A 21029-nucleotide genomic window follows, 5' to 3' on the forward strand; every position below is an offset into this window, starting at 1 on the left:
ATCAATGTAGATAATAATAACACAGCTAATACTATAACTATCGTAGGTAATGCATTTTTGAATATATCTTAATCAAGCAGTTATTGTTATATATAGAAATAAAAAAATGGCCATAACTCAGCTAAACAATCAATATTGTATATTCAAATTTTATAATGTGATAACTCTGCCAAACAATTATTATTTATAATTAGGCAATCTATAAGTATACTTAGAACTCATAATGGCAATGACTTAGTCAAAAAATGGCTAGTATATATACAAATTTATTTATTTATTTTTGATTATTTTTCATCGAAATATTTGTGGACATTAATGATAACTGGACCAGTTAATCGTGTTTATTTTTATAATGTTTTAAAGATTGATTATCAAGTGGCGCGATAGTGACACAAAGACGAGTTTTAGAAGCAGACGAAGCTTTGTCGCCCGCGACACTATTTACTTCTATATTGGTATCCGAGATTTTACTTTTAAGAAAAACGATACTTTCCATAATTGTTTCTAAGTGATTTTTATATATTATTACATTCGTGTGCTAATCAGTGATTTTTAATAGAAGTTCTCAAAAAAAGCTGTCATTTATATAATATAGACGATCTTGTATATGATTTGCTCAAATCATTATCTTTTTCGCCAGTGTAAAAGGAGGGTGAAGTTAGCCGCCTCCAGTTTGAAAGGACGGTTAAGTTAGCTGCGCATCAAAAATAATAGGGAATTGCTTTTTCACTTTTTACATATCCTCATATCAAGTGGCTCGGTATCGCCACGAAGACGAGTTTGAGAAGCAGACGAAGCCGCGGCGCCCGTGACACTATTTACTTCTATATTGGCGTTCGTATTTTTCATTATACAAAAAAAAATACTTATCATTACTGTTGGTAAGGTTTTTTGGCTCATTAGAATGTTTTCTGAGCTAAACTATGATTTCCAACAAAAATATTAGTGAAAAGGCTGCTTATTATTATAATATGTGAGTGAATAATCCACAAATGCTAAAATCACGTTTTTCTTTTTAGCCCGAAATGTGAAAGGACCGTTAAGTTAGCCGCAAGAAGTGTTAGGACCGTAAAGTTGGCCGCAAAGCTATATACAGATGGGAATCGCTTTCTCAAGAAAATATAATAATAATATATTACGATATTTAGAATAAAGAGGTTGCCGGCGCATACTCTGCATTCCGAAGCTGTAACAGTAACTAGCTTGCAGGGTAGCCGACGACAAGGTTCAGGTTGTTTTCAGTGTCTTGGTATATAAAAATCATTCAAGTACGGTGTCTAGGTGTGCAGGGTAGCCAATGACGACGTCTAGATGGTACGCTCCATGGTTTTTGGTCTCTAGGTGTAAAAATCATACAAGAGCGGTGGCTAGGTGTACAAGGTAGCCGGTGTCGAGGTCTAGGTGGAGCGATCCGTGGTTTTTTGTGTCTAGGTGTAAAAATCATTCGAGGAAGGTGTCTAGAGGTACACGGTGGCCGATAACGACGTCTAGGTAGTTAGCCCAGTTGTTTTTGGTATCTAGGTATAAAAATCATTAGAGAAAGGTGTCCAGGTGTCTAGGTAGCGCGCTTCATGGTTTTTGGTGTCTAGGTGTAGAAATAATTGGAGGGTGGTATATATCAGAACAATCAGTGATTTCATGTTAGGGATAAAAATGTTACAAAAAAGCTGAAAGGTGCTAAAGATGCGTATATTTTATTTTTACCACATTAAATATGAAATACTTGAAAAATTAGGCGAGTATGATATATTCCGCAACGAGATAACAGGTAAAAAAGAACTGAGAACAATCAACCAAAGTTATGTTTATTATATTTAATCATAATGAAGCAACAAATTTTTTTGGTCAATAAAGGGCTTACTTAACTTAAATATGAAATACTTGAAAAATTTACTAAGAAGGGTTGAAATCTCTAAAAAAATTAATTTAAAAAAAAAGTAAAAGGTGAGGTGAGTTCGATATATTCCGCAACGAAATTACAGATAGAAAAGAACTGAGATCAATCAAATAAAGTCAAGTTTATTATATTTAATCGTAATGAAGCGAGGAACAACACTCAATATAATTATTACGTAACTTGCCATGTCCGTTTAATTTTTTTTATTGGTGAACAACTGAAATTTTCTTTTTATGTATTAGAACGTCATACAAACACCATAAGTAATTATCTTGAACATGTGTTTGTATCAGTAGACATGAAATTTACTAGATTGTAAGTGTTAAATTTGCATGTAAAACTACTTTTATTAGACATTATATTAGACATTATATCATGTTTGTTTTCTACATAACTTCTAGTACAAGGTCAGACCCATTCTGAAACTTTACAGCTACTTTTTTACTATAAAAAGGTATCTTTTTAATGTATTGAATTTGTCGGAGTCCGGATCAAATATTCAGATTTTTATATTGTAAGGTTTAAAATGCAACTAAGGTAGCCTAAACATATATATATATATATATATATATATATATATATATATATATATATATATATATATATATATATATATATATATATATATATATAAAGGATTTTTATTAAAAGATTCGGAAAATTACTTGACTTTGTTTGATTGATCTCAGTTCTTTTCTATCTGTATTTTCGTTGCGGAATATATCGAACTCGCCTCACCTTTTACTTATTTTAAATTAATTTTTTTTAGAGAGTTCAACCCTTCTTAGTAAATTTTTCAAGTATTTCATATTTAAGTTAAGTAAGCCCTTTATTGACCAAAAAAAATTGTTGCTTCATTATGATTAAATATAATAAACATGACTTTGGTTGATTGTTCTCAGTTCTTTTTTACCTGTTATCTCGTTGCGGAATATATCATACTCGCCTAACCTTTTACTTTTTTTAAAGTTATTTTTAGAGATTCCAGTCCTTTTTAGTACTTTTTTTTTAATATTTTATATTTCTTCTAACAATAAAATATAAGCATCTTTATCACCTTTCGACTATGGCTTTTTTGTAACATTTTTATCACTATGAAAAGAAATCACTGATCGTTCTGATATACTACCCTCGAATGATTTCTACACCTAGGGACCAAAAACCACGGAGCGCACCACCTAGGCCTCGTCACCGGCCACCTTGTACACCTAGACACCGCCCTTGAATGATTTTTACACCTAGACACTAAAAACTACATGTGAGCGAGCATGCAGAAAACCGAAAAGAAAGCAATATCCATCTGTATATAGCTGTGCGGCTAACTTAACGGTCCTAACATTTTTTTATTTGATTTGAGCATTTTGTGAATGACACACTCGTGTATTATATCAAAGGTAGCTGTTGTTATCAATATTTTTGTTGAGAATCATAGTTTGGCATAATAAAACATGATATAAGTCAAAATATATTAAAGACAACAAAGAAACGCATTTATTTCTTTGTAATGAAAAATGCGAACTCCAACATAGAAGTAAATAGTAGCGCGGGCGCCGCGGCTTCGTCTGCTTCTCAAACTTGCCTTCGTGGCGCTGCCGCGCCACTTGATACTTATGAAACGTTTTTAAAATCGTGCTTTTTGATTGATTGAAATTTTTCAATCCGACAATCTAATTGAACCATTTCAAAAACGTTCTACAAAAATTAATTATCATCGAAGATACATCTAATATTTAACAGTATATTTAATAATAACACATCGAATGATTGAATATCATTTCAATCAATATTTAAATCGGGAGTGTAGCGAGCGTTCTTTGCTAGTAGTTATATTAAGGCAATTAGCACATACACTAGATAACACTAGATATAAGTAAAAATATTAAGAAAATTAAAGACTGGATAAGAGATAATGAATGAAGATCTCAATAGAATAGATTGCAAAGATCTCAAAAAATGGCTTATGTCATTGTGCTCAACCAACCAGAAAGATAACATTAAAGGATAGTCAAGAATACATGACCTTCTGCGCATAGGTAATCTTACTCTTATCGAATACACCAATCTCACAACTGAGGGAAAAACAAATACAAAAAAAAGATGAAAAAATAGTACTAGACATACATTTGTGCTAACGGAAAATGCCAATATCAAAATAATCGAAAACACAGTCGCATCACGAATTATAATTATAAAAAATGGTCTCACTATATACAAAAATAAGTCTAAAGCTGAATGAAATTACAAATAATATCATATACATTTGGATGCAAGAAAATGAGAACAACTTAACTGAGTTCAACATAATTAATTTTGTTAAAGAAACGACCAGCTTAAAGGAACGTCACATAGATGTAAATATCGAAAGATACAAACCTATAGAAACGATATTCTCTAAGATAAAAAGGCACGAAAAAGTCTTAGTTTTTCAGCGCTAGCGTGCGAGCCAGATAGAAGATCCTTCCCGCTGTGAAAAATCACTTATTCGAATAAGAAAACACATTAAAATAATGCTAAATAAGCAGAGCGACTCGATGATGCTGCTAGACTTAACTTACCAAACGTGACGTCCCCGTATGATACATTAAATTTATCATTTTTTCCAATATCAAAAGATTATAAAAATAAAATTTATTTTATAACAATTGCTAAAATTTTAATTATAAAAAATGTTACTCACGCAATGAAATTTGCTGAATTCAAATTAAATTTCATTCAAATAAATATTGACGAACTTGAGATATTATATTATTATTGAAATTTAACTGTCACATTAACGTTGAAGTGTGTTCAACTGTATACTGCGTTAACCATTTATGCAAATGTACAGTTTCGAAAATGAATTATATTTGTAAAAATTCTACATAATTTGAAATATTTTGATATTTCAACACTAAAAAAAAAATATATATATATATATATATGTGTGTGTGTGTGTGTGTGTGTGTATGGGTGTGGGTGCGGGTGTGGGTGTGTGTGCGTGTGTGTGTATATATATATGCTTAGGTCAAGTAGCTATATAGTGACAACATAAACGAGTATATTTTTTCGCCAATACATACCTAATATCAAATGGCTGAGTCAGATCAAAGTGCGAGGCGAAACCGCAGCGTATCTGGCAGTTCATACTTATTTGAATTTAACTGTGGTGCACGAAGGGAGAATGAAGGTGGATAAAATAAGTGCCGTCGCGCTACGAACTGCAAGCACAAATGAGAGAGAAAAAAACGCATTTGCCGTGTATGAAATGAAAACACAGATACATCACGTACCTGCAACACATTTTCTTTTGTTTCACTCGCCGTTTCTTTTTCTTTTATTGTGAATTCTATTCATATTTAGTTCACAACAGCATCACTAAAAAAAGTCGAACAAGTTAACGGACGATACGAAAGATGTTTGTTGTTGGTTAGAAAAATTATAAACAAAACAAAAACGAAAACGTCTTTTGTTGACGGGAATAAAGTAAGGAAAGAAGTGAGAGGGAATGATTGAGGGGGATTAATTGGGGGTATTAAATCAGGGGGAAAATTCTTGAAACGGTGGCATTTTTCATTTTTTCATATATATATATATATATATATATATATATATATATATATATATATATATATATATATATATATATATATATATATATATATATATATATATAATATAGTTATTTTGTGTATACTCCCTCCCCGCACCCCTCCCCCCGCAAAATAAGAAAAAATTCTTTCATTTTCCATGTGATTTGAATAATGTGAAAGCCCCCCCCCCCCACAATATAACGTAAAAATCGTTAATTTTTATGTTATTTTTGAAACACACTGAATACGTACCTTAAATAGAATAAAATTATTCATTTCCATACCACAGAGAGTTTAGATTGCTGTTCGTTAGAGCAAAAAGTGCAAATTTTTAAACCATTATAACTCAAAAACTAAACTATAGAACTTCTTTACGAAATTATGTTGATGAATCATGATAATAACTACTTTCTATATGAATATCGTGATATTTTACTTTTTCTTTCCCGAGAAAATTCACTTACTAAAAAAACCCGTATTGACAAGCGTGATAAGTGAATAAAAAGGCATGAATCAAGTTAGAAACTTAGCTACTGAGAGCCAGCTGAGATTAGTGTACCATTCGGATAGAATGAAGGCAAATGTTATGCACCCAGGATTTTTGTTTGGATTTGTTTTAATTAGAATGAAGCTATGGTTCGACCTTGGAAGTCTTATTAAGGTTGATGCGGTAGCAGGCTTTATTAAGACGTTCAATGACTCGGTTTAGGCCCGTGTACTGTGATTAGGCTAAAGCAGCTTCTTTCAGCTAAAAATATCAGGACAGAAACAGAAGCTGCATTTGAAAAATGGCTCAGTAAGCAATACATGTGCTGAGATTAGAGTGGCTAAGAGATTGTGAATTAACCAAAAGGTTAGCGCATGGATGATTGGGTTAGGGTCTTGGTGCTCGATTGCTGCAATGGTCAAGTAGCCTTATTTTTAAAAGAGCAAAAAAATTCATATAGAGGATGTCGGAGCCAAGCTGATTGGTCGACATGTTCTGGTTTTCCTAACCTCAAAAAGATTTTTGGATCATGAATAAGTACATACACTCATTTATCGCACATCAACGCGGTGCTCTGAGGTGCGTATAATAAAACTATATATTTACAAGCACCTTAATATGTACACCAATGTATGTAATTTAGACAAACAATGCGAACTACGGCGCAAGGTGGAGGCGACGATGAAAGTGAGAATCAATAAGAAGACCAACACTTTTTCGTACAATATTTTATGATATAAAGTTTTTTAATAATGAAATCACTAAAAACTCTGTATTCCGAGGTCACTTACACAATAAGGAACAATTATCAATTTGATTTCGATTAATTTAAAGTATATTCAAAGCAAATTGTTGAATTTTTACTAAAATCTGATATAGTTTTAATTTAGAAATATGCGTAGCTCTAGGATAGTTTTATTTTATTATAGCTGGGAAAACCCCAAGCGCAGACCCTGCACCGATTTCGTCGCCGAATTCGGCAGCGCGTCTACTCTTTTATGATGATAAGACTCGGAGATGCGGTGCGTTTATTGCTAGGAAAAATACGTGCGACAAACACGGCCATTAGGGATTAAAAAGGGAGGCGCGCTCCGCTGAGCCCGCGCACTTTATGATGTCCAGGTAGGCGGTGGGGGTAATTAATGATGGGTCCATTAGCCCACGCTTTGACCGCGTCGTCGCATCGCATACCTTGTCTCCGAGGTATTGTAATGCCTTCAGCGGAGGAGAGTCTTCAGTCTAATTCCGACACCGAACACGATCAGTTGTGATGCTCTCAACTGTCGCGTTCTTATAACTTGTATTTGATATTATATTTTTGTTTGAATAAATATACACTTATTTTTGGAAGCCTCCGTTCAAATATTTTTTTGCAAATATTCAACACAAATAATAAGAACTACGGCACAAGGTAAGGTCACAATCAGTAAAGTTCGCTTTGACAGCCCCTTGACTTCCAGCAAACAATGACTAATTTCTTTTTTTTTTTTTTGACAAATGCAAGCAATTTGTTTTATAAACTCTATCCACAAAAAATCATTGCGAGTGTAGGAGCATTAGTTTGTAAGCGCAACGTTTTAATATGAAACAGACATGGGTTTGCTAAATACATATAAATATTTATATACAGTTGAAAATAGGATGAGAATTTGTTAAACATTAATTTTTTGCTGATAGGTCCCTAGGCATTAATATGATTAATAAGTAGTTTTTAAAACGGTTTAAAAAGTTTTTTAATATGCATGGCGGATTGAAGGATCAAGATCTAACGTAATGAGCGGGCATTTAAGTGTATCAATTTACTCATCATGAATCTATTTTCATTTTAAAGCATTGTCCCTCACATTAATCTGTATTATGATTTTGGAAAAAATAAAAGGGGTTATGCTATGTCTTAAAATTTATATGCTCTCGGCTGTTCGCAATAGCGCAAAGCATATAGCGCAAAGCGTCGAGCGGCCGCGTTGACAATTTCTTCCGATATTAACGTCAGAGCCTGGCTTATATTTGTTTTGTTTTCAGCTGGTGTATAAGGTGTGTGTGTACTGTATTTAAATTTTGAGTGTCTTCCTTCTTATTAATGCCGTTTTTTTGTAGGTGTATGTGTAGTATTTCGGAAACTAATCTTTTATTTAAATTGATCTCTCTGTCTTTAATGTGGTAGTTTTCAAAATTGAAAGTGTGATTCAGATTGTTGACGTGATCGGAGATTACAGTATTTTTCGATTTTTTGTGTTAATTTATACGTATACACACATTCTTTTTTGTTTGGCATACATACGTGGCAGAGCAATCATTACATTCAAGTTTATAGACAACGTTGTTTTCTAGATCTTTATCTTTCTTGTCTTTGCCTTTTATAATGATGTTTTATATCATCATAAATGACAAAGACAAGAAAGATAAAGATCTAGAAAAGAACGTTGTCTATAAATTTGAATGTATTGATAAACGAAAAATACTGTAATCTCTGATCATGTCAACAATCTGAATTACACTTTCAATTTTGAAAACTACCACTTTCAAGACAGAGAGATCTACTTAAATAAAAGACTAGTTTTCGAAATGCTACACATACACCTACAAGAAAACGGTATTAATAAGAAGGAAGGCACTCAATTTAAATATGTATACACACACCTTATACACCAGCTGTATATAGGACAAGACTACATTAAGGTTCAAAAATAAACTGTGAAATCATTATTGATCAGATATTATGACTTTATTGAAATCTCCTAACGATCAGGTCCTGGTGTGACCTTCTCTCACAAGTTGTCGCCGAAAACTGACGCTCTACTCATTAAACGCCGCCGAAAACTCGGGCCCGCTAAAACAAAGACGCTTTCTCGAGGACTACCGAAGGGACTCGAAGCAGTGCGCGCGCTCCTCTATATCTATAGCTATACACACGCAGTCATGTGTTCACGCGAACGCCTCCCCCACTCGACTCTCTGGCCTGGCAGTCACAGATCGGCCCTTTTAGCCTCTCCGCACTGAAAGTGACCCTCAAAATCCGCGGAGTAAAACTACTAGAGGGGGTCGTGGCAGTCTAGGAATGATTATAAAATCACTCCTAACCGTATTGGCCTGAAGCCACGAATCGCCTTGTCGATTCGCGCATATGAGAGCCAAATGACGGAAAAACGTTCGCTAGTAGTCCTTGGTTACGTCCGGAACAAGCTGAAAACAAAACAAACATAGGCCAGACTCTGACGTCAATAGCGAAAGAAATTGTCAACACGGCCGCTCGATTCGACAAAACTTTGTACCGACCTTCTCCATAATTGTAAGTTCTATTCTTCACACTGTACATATATTGTTATAAAACAAGTTTTTAATAAAATTTGTTCACATCAGTCTCCTGATGAGGGCGGCATTGTCCGTCGAAACGTTGAGAGGAAAACAGAAAATGTCTTAAAGTTCTTTCTCTCCTTTCTTACCACAGAACCTGCCTCGGGAAGACCGATTAAGACAAACCAATATTCTTGATCACCATCGAGGGTCAATATCAGATAGAGAAAAACCATTTCCTCTAAAAATATTTATGTACGGTAAGTTTCATCTCTTTAAAGCAAAACTGTTTCAACTCTCTATCTTGCCGGATATTGTTGTTATAACTGAGACTTGGCTCCAAGATTGTGTCTTGTATTCTGAGCTGGGAATGCTGCAGTTCGTCGTGTTTAGGTGTGATCGTGACCTGTCATTGCATGGAGTCCACAGGGGTGGAGGAGTCCTAATTGGAGTGAAGAAGTTTCTGCAAGTTGAACTTGTCCATGTTGGTAATGTGATTGAGCAACTCATTATTAGAATCTCTCTCCTCTCTCATAAACTTATTGTTGCGGCCTCTTATTTACGCCTTGACTCTTCTGTACAGGTGTTCTTCAGCCATGTATCTAACCTTGAAGATGCGAACATCAAATTTCTTGACCACCGTATGGTACTGCTGGGGGACTTCAATTTGCATCACATTACCTGGAGCTGAGATACCTCGAATTACTAACCGATGGTCTACCTCAGCCCAGCATTGAGGTCAGCAGCAGATATCATCAGTGGCTACTCCACTTCTATGGATCTGGTCCAGCACTTCAAGCATCATCCGAAGAAAGGATACTCTTTGGACTTGCTCTTTGCCCAGAAGTATTTCATCTCACCGATGGACTTCAATGAAAACATTCTGCCCTGTGATGATCACCCTGTTCCCGGCATGTTTTCATGTAATATTAGTGTAGCGCCGTCTGCGTCCTGTAATCTTACGTTTTGTAAGCGTAAATTTTACTCTGCGGATTTTGAGGCAATAAGGGCTCGTCTTTCGGAGGAGGACTGGGCGACTTAATTCTTTCTCAGATGATCCTGACTCTGGTATAGCCAGATTTTATGAAATTCTTAATAGTGTAATTGACCAGCATGTACCTATCACAAAGCAGTCTCTCAGTTCGTATCCAAAATGGTACGACTTGGGATTGATCAACGCTATTTGTAAAAAGAAAATCGCTCATACCACATGGAAATCGTCGAATTCCAAGCGCGACGAAATCAAATTTCAAATATTGCGAGCGGTATGTGTGAGGTTATGTAGATCTAAGTATCGAGCGTATGTCTCTTCGGTTGAATTAGGCTTGAAGCGTAAGTTGCGGACATTTTGGTCCTTTATTTAAAACTTAAGAAATGATTCAAGTATTCCATCTTAAATGTACCATGAACCCGCTAGGGCCGCCAGTGATGTTTAAGTGTCTAATCTTTTTTCTGGATATTTTAGCTTCGTTTATAGAACGGATTCTCTGCGTGAGATTGAGTCCAATGACGAGCCTCTGGTTGGTTTATCTAACATCGTACTGTCCATAGAAACCTTACGTAGTATAGTGGCCAATTTAAGCAACAACATCAATGGTGGCCCTGATGGTATTCCACCGTACTTCGTAGAGAGATGTTGGTCATTATTGGAGCATCCGATTGTTCATATTTTTGAGTCCATGCTTCGCTCTGGCTATTTCCCTACCTTTTGGAAATACTCTTTTGTCGTACCTATTTATAAAAATGGAGATAAGCATAGCGTAGCAAACTATCGACCAATATCCACGTTGAGCTGCATTCCTAAGATTCTTGATGCCTATCTGGCATCAGAACTGTCCAACTCTATCTAATATCGCTTAACAGCAGCACGGCTTTAACAGTGGGCGCCTCGCTTACTAATCTCCTTGTATTTAACGATTTCCTGTCAGGGTCTCTTTGTAACCATGAGCAAACTGATGCTGTTTATACCGATATGTCAAAAGCGTTCGACTCCGTCAATCTCAGCTGTCTTATTTCGAAACTTTTCAACTTTGGTATACGCGGAAAGTTGGATCTACTGAGATCCTATTTAACAAACCGTTCGCAAGCGGTAAGAGTGAACGGGGCAGTGTCGTCTCCCGTGGACGTACCATCCGGAGTTCTGCAAGGTTCCCTCCTGGGACCTTTATTGTTTTGTTTATAATTTAACGACCTTGTTCCCGAACTTAGTACTGCGCAGGTTTTGTTGTATGCGGACAATATAAAATTGTTTATGCGTGTTCGATCGGCGGATGACTCCGTGAGGCTTCAGAGGGATTTAGATACACTGTGATTTTATTTCCCAAGAGCAAGTCGTTGCTTTTTTTTTTATTATTGCATTAATGGATCTAGGCTGCAGAAAGTTGATGCGGTCAAGGATCTTGGTCGTGTCCAGATCCCTCCGAATGCTGGGCTTCATTAAGAGATCCACCGTTGATTTCTCGGACCCCTCTGCGATCATTTATTTATATAAATCTCTGGTACTCCCTCATTTTCTTTAAGTCTTCTATTAATTAAGTCCTTATTTAATTTAAGCCCTCTATCCGCTCGGTATCCTGTTAGAATGCCGCAACCCTAAGCAGGTCTTGGGCGTTGTCGTCCAGATCAGACGGGTGGATGCCTATCACCACTACACAGCGCGTCCTTAGGTTGCAAATAGAGGAACAACCCCTGAAAAAGAAGTTAGCTGCGAATAAATTAAATATGCAGCCGCGGACAGGCGTGGGTGTGATGAGCCCACACTGTCGAACGCATTCATCTAGAAACACTACGCAAGCACCACAACAAAAAACACTTCACATTATCTCTTATCTCTTAATCTATCGCTTTCATCACACATTACAAAAATGGACAAAAATCCTGCTGCCGAGGTGGATGCGGGAGCGATGACAACTGCCCCGGAAGGGGATGTGTAGAATGATTCATCACCTGGTCTTACGCGATAACGATACCAGCGAAGGCGCGCTGCCTTGCAAAGGGGAGTTAGGATGCGAGAATGAAACCGTAGTGTGTCTGACGACGAGATGACACTGTCCTCGTCAAAGTCGGAAAGCTCTCATACTTAGTTCTTGAGAGGTATGGGGGTTATCACCTTTAGAACGGTGGACTCATCTGCGTTTGGAACAGGATCCAAAGCGCGCGGGTTTAACATACTATCATGGCTCAAAAAAATTAAAACCATACCAAATGGGACTAAAGGGTCGGAACTTGGAATGTTTGCAGTCTATAAAGAGCAGGAGCGCGTTTAAAGAACTCATAAAGGATGCTGATAGGTACAATCTAGATTTGGTAGCAATAAAGGAATCGCGGTGGCCAGATGGCGGAGTACTAGCATCGGGTAACTTGACGTACCTGTATGGGGCCGGGAGTGGGGGATCTCTAGGCACCGGATTTCTCGTAAGCAAAAGCATCATACATTCGGTTAAAAGTTTCAAATCCGTCAATGATAGGCTCTCGTACATCATTATCGAAGGTGAATGGTATAGATATGTATTTATTAATGTACACTGTCCTACGGAGGACAAAGAAGAAGAAGCTAAGAATCTCTAATACGAAACTTTAGAGCAGGTAATCGACCAGTTCGCGTCTTACGACACAAGAATAGTATTAGGCGATTTCAATGCTAAAATAGGTAGGGAGGAAATGTTTAGGCCTACTATAGGTAAGGAGAGCCTGCACGAAGCCAGCAATGATAACAGTATTAGGATCATAAATTTCGCGGCAGCAAAAGATCTTATAATCAAAACTACGTGTTTTAAGCACAAAAACATACACAAAGCAACGTGGACATTGCTGGACGCGGCCACACAGAACCAAATTGATCATTTTCTCATTGAAAAAAGATGTCATACTAACGTTCTCGACATAAGGGCTTATAGAGGGGCAGATAGCGACTCGGACCACTTCCTAGTAGTAGCCAAATTAAGAGCTAGATTAGTAGCGAATCAAAATAGTAAGCGAAAAAACAAGATAGAAAGCTTCGATATTGAAAAGCTACAGAATAGAATAGAGCGAAGTAGGTACTAGATGGAAATTAATAATAGGTTTCAAGCACTTAAAGAAGCAAACACATCGCCGGAGGGGAATGACGAACCAAATAGCTTATGGGGGGACATCCAAAAAAATGGTAAAAGAGGCCGCGAACAAAGTAGTGGGTAAAAAGAAAAGACCAAAGAGCAAACCATGGTTTGACGAAGAGTGCGAACTCTGGTTTGAAAGGCGCAAAAAGGCTAAATTAGATAGCTTACACACTAGAAGCGATAGGACCGTAGAAGAGTATTCTAACGTAAGGAAACAGGCGGGTACGATCTACAGAAATAAGAAGCGGGAGTGTCAAAGGAATCCTATTAGGACAATAGAAACTAAGAGAGAGACTATTCTATTCTCGAGACATAACCTTAAAATTTTAAAAGGAAGTTAGCGACGATACCGCGGAAAATTTGAAATTTATATGAGCGCGAAATGAATCATATATTGTAAAGTTTGATATATTTCCGTGATATAAAACAAATATTAAAAATATCAATCAAGTATTTATATTCCATTTAATAAGTTAATGAAATTATAGTCTACTACAGTGTAGGCAGCGCACTGCGCCAAGTCTAGTTTTTAAAAAGGGGGACAAGACAGACTGCAATAAATATAGGGGTATCTCACTTTTAGCAACATGCTACAAAGTTCTGTTAAACGTAATACAAGCTAGACTCACTCTATTCGGGGAAGATATAGTAGGAGATTATCAGTGCGGATTTCGGCGCAACAGATCGACGAGCGATCAAATGTTTACAATAAGACAGTTGTTAGAGAAAAAATGGCAATTTTGCGAAATCATACACCAACTATTTATGGATTTTAAAAAAGCGTACGGTTCTATTAAGCGAAGCAAAATGTATCAAATTCTAGTACTTTTTGGTGTACCAAAAAATCTCGTGAGATTGATTTAAATATGTCTGAACGGAAGCACGGGAAAGGTCCGAGTAGGCGGTAATGTATCAGAACCCTTCACGATACGCGATGGTTCAAAACAAGGGATGGGCTCTCTACGGTGCTGTTTAACTTAACGTTACAGTATGTCGTTAGAAAAATGCAGGTTACCCAGCTGGGCGCAACGCTTAATGGAACAACGCAGATACTATGCTACGCAGATGATTTGGATATACTGGGGGAATGTAGGGAAACGGCAGCAAGAAACGCGGAAATCCTCATAAAAGCGGCGGAGTATACAGGGTTAGCAGTGAGTGAATCAAAAACAAAGTACATGATTGTGGATAAATTAGGCATCTGCAGAGAAATCTCAGAGTTGGGAATCTTACTTTTGAAAAGATTAGCGAATTCAGGTATGTGGGTACGACCATACATGATAGAAACGAGATTAATGTCGAAATAAACAAGAGACTCCATTCGGATAATGCTTGCTTCTACGCCGTAAGTAATTTACTTAAGTCGAGGCTGTTGTCTAAAAACGTTAAAATAAGAATATACAGGACTATAACTGAAGAATATACTGCCGGTGGTTCTGTACGGGCGTGAAACGTGGGCTCCCACTAAGCTGGCGTACAACTGTTTTAGGGTAATTGAAAATAAAGTTTTGCGAAAAATATACGGGCCGAAGAAAGATGAGGATACCGGGGAATGGAGGCGACTGCACAATGATGAGTTACACAATCTGTACTCGTCACCAAATATTAACAGAATAATAAAATCACGCAGATTGGGATGGGCAGGGCACGTAGCGAGAATGGAAGACGAGCGTACTGCAGCGCGTGTCATGAAGGGCAGGCCAATGGTAACGCGACCTCTAGGTTGACCTAGACGCAGATGGGAGGACAACGTAAAAGCGGATCTAGTAGAAATAGGACGGGTGGGTGTCGATCGGAGGGGTGCATCTTGGGTGGGGTTGACACAAGACAGGGCAGCGTGGAAGACTTGCGTAGATAAGGCGATGAACTTTCGAGTTCCAAATGCCACTTAAAAAAAAAAATCTGTTCGTTATCGGTGGCCTACTAGCCAGATATATGTATTTCCGTATCATTTTTGTACATTTGAATTTAATGAAGTATTTTTCATTTGTTTTCTCTTTCTCAAAACTTGTATTTATTACCTGTAGTATTTTTGCAAAGGGCGCTGCGCCCGTTAAATTATTAAATAAATATATAAATGCTAAAGTATATATGAACATGGGATATTACACTATAAATGTTTAGATTTTGGATTACCAGAACCTGTTTTTGTGATTCTCGGTGGCGATTTTAGACAAACACTTCCTGTTATAAAATATGGCACTAAATTTAATGTTATTAATGTGAAAAGAGTCGCCGAGGTGTAATGTCGACGATCTTGGTTTTAACGAAAATTACTGCGTTAAGACTATTCAAATAAGTTGCACACGTAACAAGCAAATATATTTTTTCTTATATATTTAATATATTTGGCAAAACTTAAAATAATTCACACATATAAAAGTAAACTTAAAAAAAAATGAATAGTACAAGTCTAGCGCTAAAATGTATAAGTATTGGTTGCTCTTGAACGAAGTGTTTAAGATGCTCTTTGCGCGGCGGTCAAGTCGAATCTGATCTTGTCCTCGTCGCCTGTCTAGAAAGTTAATGTGACAAGAGGGATTAGTGATGCGGGAGGGGGTGTAGGCGGCGCATCGAAACAGGCAGGAAGGTTCCTCTAGGACAAATATTTTATTACAGGTGTGATGGAGGAAGAGCTAGAGATGCAGTAGTTTAGGCTGTGGGCGTGCAATAGAAAAATCCAGGTAAATTGGATGCGGGAAAAGCTTCGTCAAAAAAGTAATTATTGCGAAGGGTCAGCGCATTCTCTTAAGGGAACGGATACACCTTAAATTGTCAAAAAATAAAAAATTCAATTTTGTTTATATTATTTCTAAATTGTTTAAATAATGAATAATCTGTTAAATATATTCGGATATAATGTAAGAAACATAAAACCATATTTATATGTGCCATATTATTAGGTATGACATTTCTTCGAAGGCCAAAATTCAGAATTTTCGTTTTTCAGCTACCGCAGACTTACTTAAGATTTGGGCTTCGAAGGGCACTTTTATACTAGTAAATATGCTTCAAACACATATAGCTTCCAGATGAGTGTGGGGTTTTACAAAAATATATTATTTAAAAAAGTTGTCTGGATATTAACATAAAATTTGTTACTTTTTAAAGTGTTTAAACAATTTTTGTTGATTATTTTCAGAAAACTTTTTCAGCATCTGCTATAATATTATGTCTAAATATGCATACATTTTTAAAATAAGAATATTAATAAACTTATATCTTTTCGTCTGGAGACGGAACACAATGAATCTATTAAAAATTCATATTTATGGATAAATTTCAAGGTATTGAAATTAAAACTAACATGAGATCAGAAAATAATGATTTTTTCATCATTTTTATTAAAAATTGGTGATGGAATAATTGGAATAGGATTTGATATAATATTAGGATTCTACATACACTTACTTGTTCCTCTTCTACAACGTATCCCCGCCTAAACAGTACCCACGCCATAAGTTCAATGAACTCTTTAATAGTAGCCAAGAAAAAGCTTGTGTTGTGCTTTGTAAAGGCTTTTACACTTCGATAAACAATTTTTCTTGGTTATAAATTTTTAACAAAAGAATTGCGAATCGATTTTGAAGCATACACAAAGGCAGTGCAATTATTTTCTCTTCGTTATTGCATTCTACATGCTGAATCTGGTAGTAAGCGAGGACAATAATAAATAAAATAATAGAGGGGCACTAATTCAAGGACATTAATTGAGAGACAAAATGTATGGATCGGTGGCGGTAGTGATGACAAAATTTTTCTATAATAAAATAAAATCGCAAGAGGTATGGGATCGTAGTGTTGGACACCAGGATCGACGTCTCTAGTCAGTTCTCTAGGGCGATCGGCACATAGTACACCGCTTCGTTCTTCGTGTGGAATAAGATCGAGAGCACTGCGTCGCATCCGGCAACTGTCCATAGAAGCAGTAGCAGCAGATACGCAATTTTCGACTGCATTTTCAAAAGTCTTTGGAGAATGCAAGAGGTCGAGTCGCTCGCCGAGTGCTGATTGCACGGATATGCATGACACGCGGAGTTTCCGATATATCTTATATACTGCAAAACGCTCTCGCTCGCGCTTGTTAGTATAATAACTTAATGCCGAGCATAGCCGGATGGGAAAAATAGAGCAACGTTTTTAGTTGAGCTCGCGTCAATGTTGCTGGAAAGCGACACTCCTGCTGCAATTTGTGGACCATCGCGCTGAATTAGTCGCTTTCTTTTTGTTTCTTGTGTTACATAATCTAGTGCACTTGTCTCGGCTTGATGGCTTAATGAGACTACAGCTACAGTACGTTCACAAAAACAGATGTGGGAGCGGAATGCAAAAACAAAAAGAAACGATGTAATCGAGTGCGAATATATGATACATTATCGATCGCGCGAGCGCTTTGTCATGCATTCGCCATATATTTATAGTATTTATAAGTTACTTATACTTACTATATACTCATACTTATGTAAGTCATTCGCTGGACATGCTAAGTATAAAAAAAAACTGCTACTCAATTCCTACTTAATATAAGTATATTTTTTGTTTTAAACAAAAAAAAAAAAAAAATGGGGGTGCAATGGCTTAACACCGCCGGACGTAGGAAATACTTCATGTCCTGTTTTCTAAGAAAAATGTTCAACACCTCAATACCTACTTATCTATTAGCCTATTTTGACTTCCACGTCGAGCTCAGGCCTGTGAGGGGTGAGGTGACTCCACTGGACATCCCGTCCTTCAAGACGGAGACGCTGAAGAATTCATTTTTCATCAGCGCCTCCTACTTCTGGAATAGCCTTCCATTTCATCTTCGCAACACACTATCCATATCACACTTTAAACAAGCAGCTAAAAATTACTTCTTCAATCTGGAAAACACATAAACATCACACAAACATACACACATTCTCATTCATCTCATTTCACTTCATTCCATTTCACACTCTTCACACGCACTAGCACCCTTACACAAAATTTTTATTCTTTTTATAATATACTATAATTGTATATGTACAACACAATGTACAACAATAAAAAAACAATTAAATCTAAATTAAATCTCTCTCTCTCTCTCTCTCTCTCTCTCTCTCTCTTGCTCTCTTACTCGTTCTTTCCTCTTCTTGAGGATGGACGGCCGTCGCACAGTGGGATTGAATGAGAAAAAAATGAACAAAATTTTGTTTTAAGCGGGGTTGTACTCAAAATGACTTTTTCTTCTGTGAATATGTTCCTTGGATACCATATTTTATGAATCCGTTTCCTTCGCACTAATACCATTCATTAAAAAAAAATAGTTTAGGAAATAAAATAACGATAAATTTTAGGATTTTTGACCATGTTCATCAATTTTAAATTGTTGATAACTTTTAATAGAAATACCCGATTGTACCAATTGAAACTGGGTGGATTTTCGGGGAAATCCGGGCGTTAGATTACGCCATTCACTCGTTAATACTAGCGTCAATATCGCCCGATCGTATTTATTAAACGGGCTCCAGGTCGAACGAATTTAACTTTAGACAAAATTCACTAACACGTTGCCGGCTATTGGAGACTTCTTATTCCTGAGGAGATTCGGCCGTGGATAAAGTCGGGAGAAAAATTATGACACTTTATTTTAATACACTGAAATCACAACTCTTTTATTTTTAATTGACTATGTGGTTCACAGCGAAACGTCGGCTGACATTGGGCGGCAAACTTACATTCGTGCGATATACTTTCACGATAAACTAACCTCCTGACGGTTAAACACGATGGCTTCGCGACTAGAGCAAATCTAATACCCGGCAGTACGGCTACGAAATAGGCATGCGGATACCTCACTCTCTACCTCAACTTTCTCGGCAAAAAAAGCTCTTCCTCTGGTACTGGTGATGTCTCGTGCTCCGAAAATTCCGTCGCGAACAATAGAAAAAACTACTACTCTCGGCACTATCGGGGGGTCTCTTCTAGGCAGCGATTCGAAACCTAATCTATTTCCTGCAAATCTTCAACTGCTTTCTTCTAAGTCTCATACCCAAGTGTTCCTAGTCACCTCGGAGAATTTCGAGACGAGGTCTCGCATACAATTGTGCACAATACATATTTCATTAATTTATTGTTGTTTTACAAGCTTTCTGACAGAACGTTTTGCTCAGAAACACACTCTCGCGAGTCAGTATCACTCCTTCATTCAGTACATAATTTTCGGTTTGCAAATTACATTATCTCATTCTGGCTAAATAATTCGCATACTCATACAACGACTCTCACACACACACGCTCGGCTTATCGGTGACCTGCGAGCGGCTTTCCCCTCCCAGCGGTTCGCTCTCTTCTTCACTCACGCTGGTTCGGCGCTACGCTGGCTTCTTCCACGAAGTGTATGCGTGTGGACCGGCGGGCTTGTAGTAGTAAGGCTGGTGGCGAAGCTACGCAGTATAGCGTAGCGTGGTCTGCTACTCTCTCTCTCTCTCTCTCTCTCTCTCTCTCTTTCTTTCCGACGGGAACTAGTGGAAATCATCCGACTGCCATTTCTCTCTCTCCTTTCTACAAAACAGATTTCCAATTCTATTAGTACCAACTTGTAGAGTGGTAAATAACACCCTTGGCTCTAAAAGGGGTAGCGAGCTCGATATTATCGTTAAGCAATACCGTACTGAATCTTTTGCGAACTCGTTTCGGGTAGGGGTAGCTCAACTCTCGAATGAGATACCAGAGGCTCTGCGCGAACTGCACAAAAGTATTTATCCGTCTTCTGCCTTTAAGCTGCGTCTCGCTGAGCATATTGCGTCTACCGATCCTCGTCTTGTATAACGTCGCACCCTCAGTTTAGTCTCCGTTTGTTTTTGAATTTTCTTGCGTCTATTGTAACCGTCGTCGTTTGTATACATGTACTTACTTGTTTTATATATGCATTTTAATGATTCGTGGCACTTGTATTTGTCGTCACAAAATGCGTATTTTTGTCGCTTAAATAGCGTCTTTTATCTGCGCAAATGTAGTTTTTAAGTTAGTTTAAGTTTAAGTTAGTTTGTAATTTGTATATAAACATCATCACTGTACATATTTTTGTAAGGGTATTGCAATTGCCCGCCTATGCCGTGATTTTGTATCCGCATTTATGTACTTTTGGTCACGACTATAACGGACCGTTGGTGTTCCTGTTGGCGCCTTTCGAATTCGAATAATCGTTGGCTCGTCCGGAAATAGGTTCTTTCTAGGTTCGACGCACTGCACCTGCAATACACGCGCACTTTTGCACATTTGGGACTCTCCCAATCTCCTCTAATCGTGAAGCTGGGGTCGACGAACAAAGGAAAACAGGTAACTCTCTCGCACGTCGGTGTACTCCGTCGACAGCCAAAAGAGAACTGGCGAATTTTTCGCTTGTTCACATGCTTACTCTTTCCTCGAGCCCGTCGGGCCCGTGCTTTTTGCTGGCGCACGATTGGCTCAAAATCCGCACGGATAACAAGTCATGCATCTGCAGTCGCCAATCGGCTCGCGACATGCGGAGGGCCAATCAGCGCGCGCGTTGACGATGCTCGCTCTTGCGCCAACGTTGACGGTTCACGTGAACGGCTAGCCCGTTCCTCGAACTTGAGGACAGCTGGGGCCGACAATAACAAGTCGACTCGCTTGTTTCTTCCGCGGACTCGGGGCTTTGCTGCATTGATCGAAATTTGTCGTTTGCAATCCTTAGTGCA

At 37.5% G+C, this 21029-nt stretch overlaps 1 protein-coding gene across 15 annotated transcripts in view; it reads left to right on the forward strand.

Annotated features, from left to right (window-relative positions):
• LOC103316186 (endophilin-A) overlaps positions 1–21029 on the forward strand; it is a 541748-nt gene that overhangs the window by 113722 nt on the left and 406997 nt on the right. For 2 of the 15 annotated variants that reach the window (XM_032601555.1, XM_032601557.1), the window contains exon 3: positions 9402–9507. The exons of the other annotated variants lie outside the window; for them this stretch is intronic. The gene's annotated coding sequence lies outside the window, so the exon portion shown is untranslated. The remainder of the gene's footprint in view (positions 1–9401; positions 9508–21029) is intronic. 15 annotated transcript variants of the gene reach the window in all.

Source organism: Nasonia vitripennis (genome assembly GCF_009193385.2).
Source record: "Nasonia vitripennis strain AsymCx chromosome 2 unlocalized genomic scaffold, Nvit_psr_1.1 chr2_random0007, whole genome shotgun sequence".
NCBI lineage: Eukaryota > Metazoa > Arthropoda > Insecta > Hymenoptera > Pteromalidae > Nasonia > Nasonia vitripennis.